The sequence below is a fragment of the Cydia splendana genome, chromosome 24 (genome assembly GCF_910591565.1).
Source record: "Cydia splendana chromosome 24, ilCydSple1.2, whole genome shotgun sequence".
NCBI classification, from domain to species: Eukaryota; Metazoa; Arthropoda; class Insecta; order Lepidoptera; family Tortricidae; genus Cydia; species Cydia splendana.
The window spans coordinates 6,412,699-6,429,948 of NC_085983.1; the positions used below are offsets into that span (position 1 = coordinate 6,412,699).

Sequence of the window (17,250 nt, forward strand, 5' to 3'; positions counted from 1 at the left end):
ATTGTCAATTTCCATAGTACAGTCGTTACAATATTATTAGATTAGTGAGTGTCACAATCAACCGGTTTACGGTATACAATGTCCTTATTCCTAAAATACATATAGTACAGTTCAAATAACCTGAAGATTAAATCAATGTCAGAAAAAAATAATACAAAATTCATATAAATTAAAAATGTCTAAGGTAGGGGAGACCGAGGTGAGTTGTGACAGAGGATAGTTGTGACATTGTCGATTTTTTGGAATCTATTAACTGTTAGTGAGCTCGCAACAGTGTGCCTTTGTTAGCTCGCAACTTGAACTAACAAACGCGCGCTATTGCGACCTAGTTTTTAGTTAATAGACTCCAAAAAATCGACAATGTCACAACTCTCCTCTGTCACAACTCACCTCGGTCTCCCCTACAATATACATATAAAAACTATTAACCTTCAATCATAATATTATAACGCAACATTATTGTTTATTACTTACTGGCTAGATTATTAATTACATAGTCAATTCAATATTACTATAATGAATGGTAGTGCTGCTGTCGTTGGAAATGGACTGTAACCTTAAGTTGTTCGCAGAAATCCCGAAGCGTCTGGTTGACGTGTCTGGTGACCGAAGAGCTGGCAGCTACCTCGCACAACGTATCAGCATTGCGATACAGCGAGGAAATGCCGCCAGCATCTTTGGTACAATGCCTCAAGGGCCTATATTAGATTTAAGCTAGTTATTAATTTCTTTTAGTAATAACCACTGTATATATCCTGTTTGTAAATAAATTATTTTCCAATAAAAAACAAAAGTTTCACTTTAATAATATAAATCAATTATATCCATTATTATTAACGAGCTACGTAGGTTTTATTATTAAGTAATTATGTTATTCAGGAAAATGGTATAATGGGATAATAGCGTCATAGTCATAGAGGATAAATTACAATTTGAGTATGATTAGGTATACATACAGATCCATACTGTAAAGGTTTGCAACCTTTGTGATAATTGCTGTTTTATCCATTCCCACAGCGTCCTCCCAATAGGATACTATGGAAATGGCATATTATTTTTGTTTTTATACTAAGTATATTTTGTTCACCATTAAGGGTATACTACTCACTTACATTAGGCATAAAAACCGGCCATGTGCGAGTCGGACTCGCGCACGGAGGTTTCCGTCCATTACGTAAAAAACGGCAAAAACATCAGAAGCACTACCACCAGTTTTAACATTGACATATTCACTCACGTTTAAGTAACTTACTTTCTATGCATCTCGCTCGTACTCGCATATTAGTGCAAGCGAGATGTATAGAAAGTAATTTACGTAAACGCGAGTTAATCTGTCAATGTCAAAACTGGTGGTAGCCGTACAGGTTTGTTGTATAGGAGCCCCAGTTAAATATTTATTTTATTCTGTTTTTAGTATTTGTTGTTATAGCGGCAACAGAAATACATCATCTGTGAAAATTTCAACTGTTTAGCTGTCACGGTTCATGAGATACAGCCTGGTGACAGACGGACAAACGGACAGTGGAGTCTGTGTCAACATTTTAATTAAATAAAACTCCAATTGATTATATCGCCAATAAATAAGTAGGTCTCTGGGGACAAAAGAGCTGGCAGCTTCCTCGCTCAACGCATAAGCGTTGCGATCCAGCGAGGAAATGCTGCCAGCATTCTTGGCACTATGCCCCAGGGGCCCTCTCTAGATATAGATTTTTAGGTTTTTTTTTTTTAGGTTTAGTTTTAGTTTTGTAGGTAGTTCTATATTTTTTTAGGTATTAGTTTTAGTTTTGTAGGTAGTTTTAATTTTAGGTTACTTTTTATTCTAAGTTTGTTATTAATATTGTAAACAGTAGGTACTTATTTTGCGAAGCTAATGACAATTGTCACGAAATTCCGACAGAAATCATTTCCTGTCGAGAATTACCGAAAGTTCTTTTAAATCTTGTGACAATTGTCATAATCATCATCATAAACTTCGCAAGAGAAATACCTGCTGTGTAGAGAAGTACCTTTGCCGATATAATAAAGTTTTTCCAAATAATACAATGATGGTGGCAAACAGGAATACGGCCCGCCCGATGGTAAGCGGTAACCGTAGCCCAGGGATGATTGTGACGTCAACTACAGTTACATTTTATAATTATCGCACCTGAGTGTCACCGTGGTAAAAAAAGAACTGTATATTTCTTAAAAAAATATTCAATATGTACATATGCTTGGAGTACTTAGCTTAATCTATATTTATTTTAGATTCTTAGCTAAGACGAGTAGGTTTGTTTTAATTAAATACAAAAATATAACATAATTATTGGTGAAATAGGGGCCAGGTTAGCTAAGGGCCTACCGCGAACACCGAAGTTCGCAATTTACGGGCATTTTTCTCTGTCACTCTGATTACGCCTTAATTGGAGTAAAAGAGAAAGATGCCGGCAATTTGCGGACTTCGGTATTCGCGGTAGGCCCATAGTAAAACCTTACTACACAACACGTTAGTATATGACAATCCTTCGACGCGAACGCTCGTGTGTGCGAGAAAATAATAAATAATAAAAATAATATAAAAAATATATATACAAACGTTACAATCAGTGAAAAAAGTTAAACAAAAACAATAGAAATTAAGTGTTATTGTGATACTGTGGGTGTTTTTAAGTGAATCAGTAATCGTAAGTGTGATATTTTGAATAATTTGTTGATATATATTTCTGATTTCTCACAACTGACGCATTTTTTCTGTAATAGCCACAAGAAAACAATATACTACTACCCGAGATTTTAGTTGTCTCGTTACAAAGTATGTAAATTTAAAGTATGTACCGAAAAATGTGCTACTTTGCTCCAAAATTAGAATTTAAATTAGATTCTAAAATTATTGTACTATAGTAGATACCTTTGTTGATTATACTGAGCAACTTTTACTATCGGACCAACGACGAAATCGCGAAAAAAAATTTACCCTCCCATAGAAAATGGACCAGCCAAAATGTATGAAACTGCCAAAAAATTTTTTCGCGATTTCGGGGTTGGTCCCATAGTAAAAGTTGCTCAGTGTAATCCCAAAACGTCCCTGGCAACGGGAATGCAGTATTTTTTTAGCCACTCTGTACCTATCTTCTTCTTCTTCTTCTTCAACCTAAGATCGTTTTCCCGGCCTAGCGCCAGGGTCCGCTTTCCTGCTCAATCTTCTCCACTTTGCCCGGTCTTCGGCATCCTCAGCTGTGAGATTGTTCTCTTTCATACCATCACTACTATCATATTGTAATGTAACACATAAATAAGAATGTGATATATTTTTCATATTATAAAAACTGTTGGAGCTCAATTACCCAGTGAGGGTCAATATAGCCACATTTTACGTTACGTTATAGTCCAGTATTACAACAAAAAAAAAAACAACTATTTCATCACACTCGCTCAGTAAATGTGGAATTGCACGCAGGTTTAGCGGGAGTTAGAGAAAAAGCGTTCTCCCTAGGGAGTTATGAAGTTTTTAGTGCCATAATTAACAGTTTTTTGTCTTTATACTTAACTTACGCCCCATGTTGCACAATGTACTATTAGTCCAGTACATAGGTAATTGAGTATAAATACAAATGTTCTTTTTAGGGTTCCGTACCCAAAGGGTAAAACGGGACCCTATTACTAAGACTTCGCTGTCCGTCCGTCCGTCCGTCCGTCCGTCCGTCCGTCCGTCCGTCCGTCTGTCACCAGGCTGTATCTCACGAACCGTGATAGCTAGACAGTTGAAATTTTCACAGATGATGTATTTCTGTTGCCGCTATTATAGCGGCAACAGAAATACATCATCTGTGAAAATCATCTGTCCGTCCGTCCGTCCGTCCGTCTGTCACCAGGCTGTATCTCACGAACCGTGATAGCTAGACAGTTGAAAATTTCACAGATGATGTATTTCTGTTGCCGCTATAACAACAAATACTAAAAACAGAATAAAATAAAGATTTAAATGGGGCTCCCATACAACAAACGTGATTTTTGACCAAAGTTAAGCAACGTCGGGAGTGGTCAGTACTTGGATGGGTGACCGTTTTTTTTTTGCTTTTTTTTTTCATTTTTTTTTTGCATTATTGTACGGAACCCTTCGTGCGCGAGTCCGACTCGCACTTGCCCGGTTTTTGTTTTGCGTGAGTTTTTTCTTCTATTCATACCTAAGCATATTTTGCAATAGAACTACGACATTTAAATCCTGCACCTGAACGAAGATATTCGAGATAATATTTATTTATTTTAAACTTTATTGCACAAGAACAAGTAAAAAGTACAAAAGGCGGACTTAATGCCTTGAGGCATTCTTTACCAGTCAACCACTGGGCCAAACATATTAACCATACCATTAATACCATACCATACCATTAATATTTAACCATAGTTGGCAGTTTTTGGACTATTTTGGAGTTGAGTGGTTTAACGATAGGTAGGTATACTTAAACCCCTAAAGCATCAGAGGGGTCATTAAACTTATGAGAATTTTGTTATGTAGTAGGTAGATAGGATTGGTACCTACCTCTTTATAAAAAAGGACCTTAAGTTTATTTACACTTTTGTCTGGGTCTTATATTTATTTTAACATTCGTCAATCTTCCAAATACACTGCACTTCGACAATAATTTAAGTTCCCTATCTAATAAGTATACATTACTACAGAGGCTGGAAGTAAGGGGTTGCCGGCCGAATGCATATAGACGGCCGAACGTAGTGAAGTCAGATAGTTATGAGGCAGACAACCCCTTTTCACGCCGATGTATGATGTATGGATAGTGCTTTTCTTAAACATGCAATGAAATAATAATAAAAAATTATTGGTTATTCAGTGCGTGGGGTTCTTGAGGGGAACGAATTTTTTTTTATTTGTGCACTACGACGCACGGCTTAGGAGATACAGCCCTATAAAGATGAAAAAAAAAGAAATCGAACCATAAATTACTTCCCGGCCTAGGCCTTCAATTTTGTATGAAATTCCTTTACATTTCTCTCGAGTGGCTCCGCCCGGAACGTGATACTTCGAAGGCTATTATTAGTTATAACGGACGGACGTAACGACGACATTTTATTGCATGTTTGAGAAAATATATTTAATAACAAGGCCTAGTTTCTCCTTTCTGGGTTGGAAGATCAGATCAGATGGCAGTCGCTATCGTAAAAACTAGTGCCTACGCCAATTCTCGGGATTAGTTGCCCAGCGGACCCCAGGCTTCCATGAGCCGTGGTTAAAAGCCGGGATAACGCGAGGAAGATGATGATGGTCAAACACATAGCTCTCCTTTTTTAGGGTTCCGTACCTCAAAAAGAAAAAACGGAACCCTTATAGGATCACTCGTGCTTCTGTCTGTCTGTCTGTCTGTCCGTCTGTCACAGCCTATTTTCTCGGAAACTACTGGAACCAATTATATATGTATGTAAATTAGTGACCCAAAGGACATGTAACGTAAACAAATGAATTTCAAACATGGGGGCACTTTTGGGGGGTAAATGAGAAAGTTATAGAATAAAGTTTTTCAAACTATATCGTGTTATATATCAAATGAAAGAGCTCATCTTGAAAATTTCAAATATATATTTTTTATAATTTTAAAATACATAGGTTAGACGTTATTCAAGAACTTAGCCAAAAAAATTACCATTCCCCCTTTATCTCCGAAACTACTGGGTCTATAATTTTGAAAAAAAAAATACACAAAATAGTTCTAAAACCTATAGATGACAGGAAAACCTATTAGAAATGTGAAGTCAAGCGTGAGTCGGACTTAATGTACGGAACCCTTGAAACGCGAGTCCGACTCGCACTTAGCCGGTTTTTTTATTTAAGCGCAATCGGGTAAAAACCAACATATTCAAACCACTAATATACTTTATATTAAGACAAAGCAAGATATCACAACACGCAAATGACTCCATTAAGCAAGAATTTTCATGTTATTACATACCATTGTTGTTTATAACGTGACATCAATTAAATAACAATTAGACATTGTGTTGGTAAAAAAATAATTGTATCCACGTTTTCTCAGTCGCATAGGCTGTTTTAGCTTTGGGTGACAATGGCTGGTATTTTTCCAAATTGCGCATATTTTCTGAGCATGAGCTCTCATTGGTTGAATTCCAAGATTCGAAATACATTGGGTTTAAAAACCACTGCACACAGGGGTCATTTTAGCTCCGAATGCATCGTTTCTAGCGCAGAATCAACGTCATCTATGTCAGCGTCACAGGACACACATACACACACACACACTGATATCAAAACCATTCATATAGATACCTACAGTTACAGAGATATAAGCCACGGCGGCATAACACATCGTTACATCTGGTTTTTGATCCGAGCCCCTCTACTGCATTATGTTTCACGTCAAAAAAAATATGGCAATAAATAATTGTATCCACTATTTCTCAGTCGCATAGGCTGTTATCTTAGAGCGTGTCTAAGATCGTATTTAAGAGCGCGCTTTTCGCGCTGAATGTCTGAAGGGCGCCGCAGGCGCCCTGTGCGTAAGAGCGCGCGAAGCGCGCTGAATGTCGGGCTTGGCCCGACCTTTAAGTGTGATGAGCGCCCCAGGCGCCCTGCATGTATGAGCGCGCTGAATGTCGGGCTTGCCCCGACCTTTAAGTGTGATGGGCGCCCCAGGCGCCCTGCATGTATGAGCGCGCTGAATGTCGGGCTTGGCCCGACCTTTAAGTGTGATGGGCGCCCCAGGCGCCCTGCATGTATGAGCGCGCTGAATGTCGGGCTTGGCCCGACCTTTAAGTGTGAAGGGCGCCGCAGGCGCCCTGCATGTATGAGCGCGCTGAATGTCGGGCTTCGCCCGACCTTTAAGTGTGAAGGGCGCCGCAGGCGCCCTGGATGTAAGAGCGCGCGAAGCGCGCTGAATATCGGGCTGGGTGTAGGGTTACCAGATTCAAATTTAGAATTTCCTGACAAAATTCCTGATTTCCGAATATTTTTCCTGACATTCATATTTTTCACGACGACGGGGGGGTGTCTAGCCGTTAGCGATGGCCACCCAATTGAGCCGATAGCCGCGTTTTATTAATTTAAGTTTTATTACATTTATTATTTGTATTCATTTAAGTAAATAAAAAGGTACTTTATAAAAAATCTATCAATTCAAAAAATTCCTGACATTTTCGTGTTCCGACCCCATTCCTGATAAAAGGCCAAAATTCGGGCGAAACCTATAAATATGAATAATTTTATTATGTTATGCCAGCGGCACTCGGCCGGAATCCAGAACCCACCTCCCCGACCATCCTCCCTATAAGTGACTCAGAGGTATATATACGCGCCAAGAAAAATTTCGATAGCGCGATGTAGAACATTCCAATTTCGAAAATTTACTGACGCCAATTTTTGGACTTGGCACTTGTGCTTACCATGTGTTTTTTTTTCTTTGTATGAACTTGAAGGCTACGAAACCAATGTTGTGTCTATTATTTTTTTTTACAATTTATCGATATCTGAGGATCCGAAAGGCCCCTTAACACGAATCTGAAGTCAAAATTGAACAAAACGGTCGCCATCTTGAATTTCTTTATTTTTAACCCGATCCTGATCAAAATCGATATCTGAGGATCCGAGAGGCCCCTTAACACGAATCTGAAGTCAAAATTGAACACAACGGTCGCCATCTTGAATTTCTTTATTTAAGACCCGATCCTGATGAAATTTGATATCAAAGGACCGGAGAGGCCCCTTCATAGCGTATATTGAATAGTCCATATGGAATTTCCTGTACGTAGGTATATACTTAGGTAAGTAAGGTAAGGTAAGGTATATACCAAATGTTCCTAAGATACATTATAGAAATATCAATTCTCATCTATTATTTATACTTTTCAGTCCAAGATTGTGTTACATAATAACTAATAAGTACCAGTATTATTTATATATTAATTGCCACATAATTAGTATATTGCGCCGTGCACAACAAAGATAGATGAATTTATGACGCAGTTACTTAAGAGGGGGGCTAAAGCAAAATTGTATATTTTAGGGTTCCGTACCCAAAGGGTAAAAACGGGACCCTATTACTAAGACTCCACTGTCCGTCTATCTGTCACCAGGCTGTATCTCATGAACCGTGATGGCTAGAGAGTTGAAATTTTCACAGATGATGTATTTCTGTTGCCGCTATAACAACAAATACTAAAAAGTACGGAACCCTCGGTGGGCGAGGTAGACTCGCACGCGGTTTTATTACATTGAATTTTTACACGTTTTAATCAAGGGCAAAAGTAGCTAATAAAAAATCTTCCGTCGCAAGCATGGTATAATAATATACTCCGCCTGGTACTCTATTCCCGTCTTTTCTAGGTCACCTAACTGACACAAGCCTACGTCATCATGCGACAGCGCTATATGATAATATGCGATAGCGCTATATATAGCGGCCATGTTGTTGTGACGTAGGCCTGTGTCACTCTGGGAATAGAAGACCATGTTTTATTAGACCATGGTCGCAAGTTTTGGGCGGCGCGCCATATCTTTTGTTACCTTCAAATTTTCTGGCTCCCGACCCCTCTGTATGATGTTTTTTTTTTTATTTACATTCTTGGTTCTATCTTAAGTAATCATTACGTCACTGGTTAGGTTATTAGGTTAACCTAATGTACTGAAGCTAAATGTACCTACCTACCTAATTGTATTATAATGCTAGAATACGAAATTATGCAAGCATATATAATGATAAGTATTGTTTACATATCTACCTACATTGCTGTGCCCATCATGGTTTCATGTGTCATATGTGTACCTACCCATACTCTTAAGTACTTGTAAAACCTTTAATATACATGTGAATTGCAATAAATAAATACAAATACAAAAAAACCTTATGAGAAAATATTACCGAGTACCTAGTCATTGTTATTGTGACTTGTGATTGGCCACTAACCTCATAAATTATGACATTGTATGGACATTGACGGTCTTTATTTTATATTAAAGGAACAAATGGAAAAAGTTACGCTTCCGGCAGGACTTGAGCCCGCAACCTCCGCAATCCGTGCGTTGCTCTTAACCAATTGAGCTACGGAAGCCTACCACAACCTCGCAAATCTCGCAAGTTGTCGGTCTTTGTTTTCAAGTGTCTCTAGTACTCGTAGTGTCCGTGGCAAGGTCAATGTAGCTCGTTATCTGTGTAAGCTCGTGGGCGGATGTCCGGTATGTTATACGTATGATATTAATATGCAAAAAAGTATTTATTTATAGCTATTCTGATAAATATAATAATAATCTCTAGCATAAACCCGATTTTACGAAATCAGTTTAAAATGTCGTCATTACAAACTGGAAATTCGAAGAACGGACATGCATGTTATTATATGTTGGAGTAAGTTGGAAATTTACATATGTAATTGTGTACAGTACCGTCTTTACCATAAGGGCACACGAGGCCCATGCCCAGGGCCCCCTTCCTTCCTATTTGATACCCATAATAAATAGAAGATCATAGTAGAAAAATGTTAGTTTAATTAGCTTTCTTTACTCTCCAAAAGGGCCCCAAATTCTTATGTGCTCAAGGGCCCCGGCATAGTTTAAGACGGTCCTGATTGTGTATGAAATGAAATAATTTATGTAATTTAAATGGCTATAATAATTACCTTATTATAATGGAATCAATAAAAACGGACGAATTAAGGCTCAAATAAAGCTTTTACTTTGTGCTTTTACTTTACGCGTTTGCGTAAAGGGGCCCACAGGGGTTCGCCGGACGATATCAGCCTGTCAGTTGTTCGGAGCTATCAAATTTTGCGTTTAACTGACAGGCCGATATCGTCCGGCGAATTGGAAATCAGTGGACCCCTTTAAGTCTCCAATTTTATGGGATTTCGAACAGCGCGCCAAGCGGGACGATTTGGAAACTCAAAATCCCATACAAAATGCGACTTAACCCAAATGCGTACGTCACGTCATCGTCACGATATCGAATGAAATTTACACTCGTGGTACAGTCACCTGCAATAATATGTTACTCTTCGAAGGCCGCAAAAATAGAAAGAGTAACATATTATTGCAGGTGACTGTACAGTTCAATGCACCGAAAGTAGTTATACGGGTGTTTGCACTTTCGCAAGCTATTATACTTATCAGCTCAGGTTAATACATTAAAAAAATACCTAAAGCAAACAATGCAATCTATACGCATCCAGGGATGTAACGGATGTGGTTTTATCGGAACCGAAAACGGAAACAGATGTTTTCAATTTAGTTTAACGGAACCGAAAACGGAAACGGAACCGAAAACGGTAACAGAACCGAAAACGGAAACGGAACCGGAACCAGAATTGGAGCCTGACTTTTTAACGATGTAGTCGTTTTCCCCTTTCTAGAATAAACCTTCAGACAAAGTTTACACTTAGCCGTGTCCCCACTAACTTCATCAAAATAGTTCCAAATCGAACTTGATTTCGGCTTCATTGTGCGTTTTTTTACACACTAACATTCACCACACAGACTACCGCGTGGCTCACTCCGCAATTTCGTCGCTTTGCTACAGGTAGCTAAAAGTACATCCGTTCCATACCAATTTTGGGGAAAGCCATAAGCCGCGCGTGGCGCTGTCGCCACCTAGCGGCCATATCTGTGCTGATCGTAACAGACGCGTTTTGTTAGAGAGTGAGTCTTCAGTACCCAGTACTATTATTTATTCTGTGACAATACACACAGTCAGTAGTCAGTATACAACAGAACACATACGATTTTAATTTTAATAACACGAATAAAACAAAGTATACAAACAAACAACAAATTAGCGTAGTACGTGGCAAGTGGGGCGATGAGCGAATGACTGGTATGAACGTTTGTTTTTGATGTACGCCGCCGCCGCGCGAAGCATTGACATCCGTTATAACTTCCGTTTCAAACATAACGGAACCGGAACAGAAACGGATGTGTAATACCAAACGGAAGTTCCGCCTTAACGGAAACGGAACCAGAGCTCCGTAACATCCCTGACGCATACCACTAAAATTGGCCAAGAGGATGTCGGGCAATGCTCATTGTAGGGTTCCATTTACACTATTACCGTAGACCGGGGTGAGTTTGGAAAATTTGGGGTTACTTTGATAGATTTAAAACGGCCATAGAATTACCATTATTCATTATTTACTGAAAATGTTCCTGTAACTAGTTAGATAACTATATATTCATATTCACCTACTGTAAAAAATCTCGCATACATATATATTATGGCTTAAAAACTAGAATTTTAAAGTCACCCCTGCGTTTGAAAGTCACCCCGGTCAATGGTATATCATATGTAATTACCAGGGATGTTACGGAGCTCTGGTTCCGTTTCCGTTAAGGCGGAACTTCCGTTTGGTATTACACATCCGTTTCTGTTCCGGTTCCGTTATGTTTGAAACGGAAGTTATAACGGATGTCAATGCTTCGCGCGGCGGCGGCGTACATCAAAAACAAACGTTCATACCAGTCATTCGCTCATCGCCCCACTTGCCACGTGCTACGCTAATTTGTTGTTTGTTTGTATACTTTGTTTTATTCGTGTTATTAAAATTAAAATCGTATGTGTTCTGTTGTATACTGACTACTGACTGTGGACGAAAATAATCTATTCAATTCTTGAACCTACTCACATCCCGAGAATCGGTTGAGAATTGCGACCTGTAGAGGAGAACATCCGGATATACGAAGATTACGAAGGCATTTCTGTCCAAGCTGAAACGGAGACCTTTGCTGACGCTCGGTCAATTACAAGTTGTGTCTGGCCCCTATTTCACCACGGTGACAGGTGCGACAATTCGACAAATATCACTGTTGCTGACGTCTCAGGCATCCATGGGTTACGGTTACCGCTTACCATCGGGCGGGTCGTATTCCTGTTTGTCACCATAATTGTATTATTTGAAAAGACTATTATATCGGCAATAAATTGGTATTTCTCTTGCGAAGTTTATGATGATGATGATGACAGATGTTTTTTTTAATTAAAATGTTGGTGGCAACCAAGCACACCGCCCGTCCGATGGTAAGCGGTTACCGTAGCCTATTGAGGCCTGTGACGTCAGTAACTGATGTCGACAATTAATTGTCGCACCTGTCACCGTGGTGGAATGGATGGAAGTCCTAAAAAACTTATATTGAGAATACCAAAAAAAGTACGAAAATTTTGCGGTTTTTCGATTGGTGCAAAGTTAGCACAGGTCTTTCGAAGCTGCAAACTTGGATTTACGATCCTGGTAGTGAACCCCATCCCCACAACATTAAAAAAAAAAATAGCTTGCGAATTTAGCGATTTTTAGTGTTAAATATGACGGGCCTATTAAATACGAGCAATACAATGTGGAAAAACTTAATGGGCCCCGGAGTTTTTTTTAAATATTTAGTCGGTTTGATTCCCAGGCGATACAAGTGAATAAAAAAAAACTGTGAATGCAGATTTGCTTATTTTTAATAATAAAAGAATGTTTCCTTTATGTAAAATGAGCTAACTTAAGGTTTTAAAGCACATTCCCTCCAGGGCCCATTACACTGTATATGGAAACAGCCACGTGACTTTTCGTAGCATAGAAACTGTCATCCCCATACATTTTTCTTTACGTTTGGCGTTTGTCGATATACGATTGTTATCTTGGCTAAGCCCCCAGCAGTTTAATAGCTCATCAACGTGCACACTAGCGCCACTGCTAAATAATTGTGATTATTCAAATTTAACGAAAGATATTTTAAAAAGGGGGCCGCTACGTACCTACTGTATTTTGTATTTAAGTACCTTTTGAATACACCAGACTACTTTTTATGTTGCTGGATGCGTCGATCTATGCGTCCAAAGTTAAAACGGCCGTTTTTGTTTTGAGTTCATAGATCGACGAATCCAGCAACATAAAAACTAGTTTGATTCAAAAGGTAGTATAAATACAAAATACAGTCTGTAGCGGTCCCCTTTTTTTTAAATATCTTTCGTTAAATTTAAATAATCACGATTATTCAGCAGTGACGCTATTAGTGTGCACGTTGATGGGCTCTTAAAAACGAACTGGTAAATTTTAGGTTACCTACTCAACCGATTTTTTCAAGCATTTCATGTTTACACCGTCCAATAACTTAATCGTTTAAAAATTAGTAACGGTCGAGCAATTTACTACGAATTAATAACAAAACGCTCAGTCACGGCGGGGACTTAAACTATCGAGTAGGTAAACTGTACCCGTACCATGAGTTTTGCGAATGTTCTGCATCTTGCACATTGCTATATGAAATGAAATGAAAGCATTTATTTCGGATACAAATACATCCATATTATGTTAATAAGTAATAACTTATATTAGGTGTGTTAGTAGAAAGTATAATTATAATTACAATTGATATGCAAGGACATCCAGTGAGCGAGGATACGGCTGTCCATCCTCTCAGCGATCACCTTCAGGAGAGTGTTGGCACTGCCCCGCACGCGCTCGCCCAGGGACGCCACCCGCTTGCGCAGCACGGCTTGGAAACCGTCGGTTCTCCACGCGGCGAACATTCCTGACGCGCTGCAGCGCCAGGGCAGCCCCAACAACCCCCTGAAGGCGTTATTGTATTGGACGCGCAGAGCACTGTAGGCTTCTTTGGTGTAGTGACTCCACAGGTTGCACGTGTATAAGGTTTGACAATACGTTTTGAACAGGGTTATTTTCACCTCTGTCGAACGACGCGCAAACCTGCGAGACAGCATATTACACCTTACCGACAGTGCTCTGCGCTCCCTTTCTATATCAACATCGTCTTTTAGAGTGTCAGTAACCCAGTGACCCAAGTATTTGGATTTAGTTACTGTTTGAAGAAGAGAACCACTGAGCATTATTGGCTATACTCTGTATCTTTAGGTATTCAAATAAAGTGAAAAAAATCTGCCCTCAAATGGCCCCCAAGCCAGTTGAGGGTATAAAACATTACATGATCAAATAATGTAGGTTAAAGTCAGGTTGTTCAGTAACAGATCCAGGCAGTTTTGTATTTGGTTGGTTAACCAATAAATGTTATAACTACCCGAAATTGTACAAATTATTTGTTTACTTTTATTTAAATACCTAAAGATACAGAGTATAGTAACGGTCGAGCGATTTACTACGAATTAAGAATTAATAACAAATAGTCATGGCGGGGACTTTAACTTGGAATAAACTGTATACTAATGACGAGCGCTTGGGGAATCTGTGATTCATTCATTAAAGCAATCAACCGGTTTTATAATTATAGAACTGGTTATTGTTCTATATCATTCTATATGTATGTTTTTATTTTTATTTATTTTTGTCAGAGGTTTAGGTAATCCTCATTGGATACTGCCGGCACAGAATAACTAATAGTACTACCGTACAGAAAATTCACTCCTTCACAAAAGTCAGATTTAGGTATAAAATTATAACTATACTCGCCGCCTGCAACAAAATTTAAATTATAACCGCGCACGAACGATGAATCTTCTTTGCGCGAGCGCCACGTGACACTACTATCGTGCGGTCGAGCGGCAGCCCACTGCCATACACCTGCCGGCCCGGGTGGCGCGCCGGCCAAATGTACCTAAACTGCGTAGCTGCGTAGTGACACCCCCCTGCTGCCGGCCCGGTATCCGGCAGCATGCCCGACTCGGCTGCGTTGGAGATTGTTGTATGTAGGTACAAACAGCAACACTTCTAACTGTACATCGGTGGACCTTATTACATAAGGCATAAGGTCCACCGATGTACAGTTAACAGTGTGGGCCATGGTAGGTTTAATATGTTGATTTAAATATAGGTACTTTCACGATTTCCGCTCGTCAAAAGGCAGCTCCCATACAATTGAAGTTATGCTCTCTTTTTAAAAATACATATGTACTTCAAAATTTAATTAAACTTGGCTTGAACAAATGAACATAATACTAAGTTTTGTATGTGAAACTTCTACTCGTTCTAATTTCTTTGTATCTATTTATTACAATTTCTAGCAACGAAATCTACCAGACATTCGTTCGTCGTAACATCGTCGTGAGGTCGTGACCAGGGATGTAACGGATGTGGTTTTATCGGAACCGAAAACGGAAACAGATGTTTTCAATTTAGTTTAACGGAACCGAAAACGGAAACGGAACCGTAAACGGAAACGGAACCGAAAACGGAACCGGAACCAGAATCGGAGCCTGACTTTTTAACGATGTAGTCGTTTTCCCCTTTCTAGAATAAACCTTCAGACAAAGTTTACACTTAGCCGTGTCCCCACTTACTTCATCAAAATAGTTCCAAATCGAACTTGATTTCGGCTTCATTGTGCGTTTTTTTACACACTAACATTCACCACACACACTACATACAGTCAGTAGTCAGTACACAACAGAACACATACGATTTTAATCTTAATAACACGAATAAAACAAAGTATACAAACAAACAACAAATTAGCGTAGCACGTGGCAAGTGGGGCGATGAGCGAATGACTGGTATGAACCTGTTTGTTTTTGATGTACTTACGCCGCCGCCGCACGAAGCATTGACATCCGTTATAACTTCCGTTTCAAACATAACGGAACCGGAACAGAAACGGATGTGTAATACCAAACGGAAGTTCCGCCTTAACGGAAACGGAACCGGAGCTCCGTAACATCCCTGGTCGTGACATCGTAACATCTATTGTATGGCTGCGGCTAGTTTCGTCTGACTCTTAATACCCATCCAAGGACTAGATGAGCTTTTCTTTTATTTTTTGCAATTTTTATATATTGTGAACTTTATTGCCACTTTTGTGTTATTTCTAGTCAGAATCGCGAGCCCTTTTCATCCTTACAGGAGAAAAAAAAGTGTCCTAAAATTTCCATACATTTTTCAAACTTTCCTTTTTCTTACCGCCATACAAAGTATATGGGGAAATGGTAACACAATAGGAAAAAAACGTGTAAACATAAAACTAAACAATTTTTATTCTCCTTTAAAAAATGATGATGGTTTTAACTCAAGACATATTTATTGGACTAAGCAATTTATTATTTTCTTTAAGCAACCGTGCGCAAGAGAGTTTTTCGTTTTGAATTAAGATATCTTTTTTATCCGTCTAGGATCGAAAGAGCTCGTGATTCTGAGTAGAATCAACACAAAAGGTCACAATATATAAAAATGGCAAATAATAAAAGAAACGCTCAGATATAGGTACTTCTAGACCAACTGGTACTAGATGTACTTAGATGTGAATGTTGTGAAGTATTAAGAATTCGGAGAAAATGTCGAAGGCCATTCCCTGTAGGAGATACCGGGAAGTTTTTAGAGGTCAGGTAGGAAAAATAATCAATGTTGGAAACTTTCCATCGGCAGATCTGTAGACGAACGTAACGATACGTTCGAAACCACAAGATGAATAATTTTCAACGACAACTTTTTTGCGGTTCTAAGTATTAATTACATTTAGGTACCTATCAAAAATCAAAATCAAAAATATTTATTGTATGGTATGGGTGGGGTTTACAAAGGTGGTACAAATGATTGATATTCTCCATATCCTGCTTTACACAGGCATACAATATTGGTACAAGTTGTCTTAGAACTACATACAATTGTATACACTTTAATAACACTTTTAACAATAAACTACGCTAGATAGACTCAATAATAATTAATAACAGTATGTACTAGCTCTGTAAAGTAATTTATGCTATAAAAGCACTGTTTGATTAGCCAATCAAACAGGCTTTTTTAAAGGTATGATGCCAGTGGATAGTGTTAGATAAGTGGGCTAGTATAAGTAGCCAAGCCACCAAGTGGATGCCGCAAGATAAGCACGGGCAAAAAAATGGTTCAATCTACTCAAATATCCTTAAAAAAATTATTGATTGTAAAGTATAATATGACTAATTGACTATTACAGGTATCCAAGACAAAGAAAAAATTGTATGTCACTAGCCTAATAGGTAGTTTCCCTTCTATCATTATGAAATAACACTAAATATCGGCCTAGTTGGACACAAATCTGTTCAACGATTACGCTTATCCCTACCTATTAGGTAATTTCGTAATTAGTTATACATTAGTTGTTTTAACGGTGTACAAAATTGAATGTCTGGCCGCTGACTTGACAGTATAGGGGCGTTTTCACATTGTCCGATCCGGTATCGAATAAAACTAATATCGAATATAACATATGCTTTTTTCAATATTTCTTTTATCAGCTAAGAAATCTGCATAGCTAAAAAAAACACACATAGATACTTCCGATAATTTTTAATTTCAGACATGTCGGGCCCGATAATTTTTGTTTGTGTGCGTATATAT

At 38.7% G+C, this 17,250-nt stretch overlaps 1 protein-coding gene across 1 annotated transcript in view; it reads left to right on the forward strand.

Moving 5' to 3' along the window:
• Positions 1 to 2,580: 2,580 nt before the first annotated feature.
• LOC134802339 (serine protease filzig-like) overlaps positions 2,581 to 17,250 on the forward strand; it is a 37,671-nt gene continuing 23,001 nt past the window's right edge. Inside the window, exon 1 of the mRNA XM_063774950.1 lies at positions 2,581 to 2,663. The gene's annotated coding sequence lies outside the window, so the exon portion shown is untranslated. The remainder of the gene's footprint in view (positions 2,664 to 17,250) is intronic.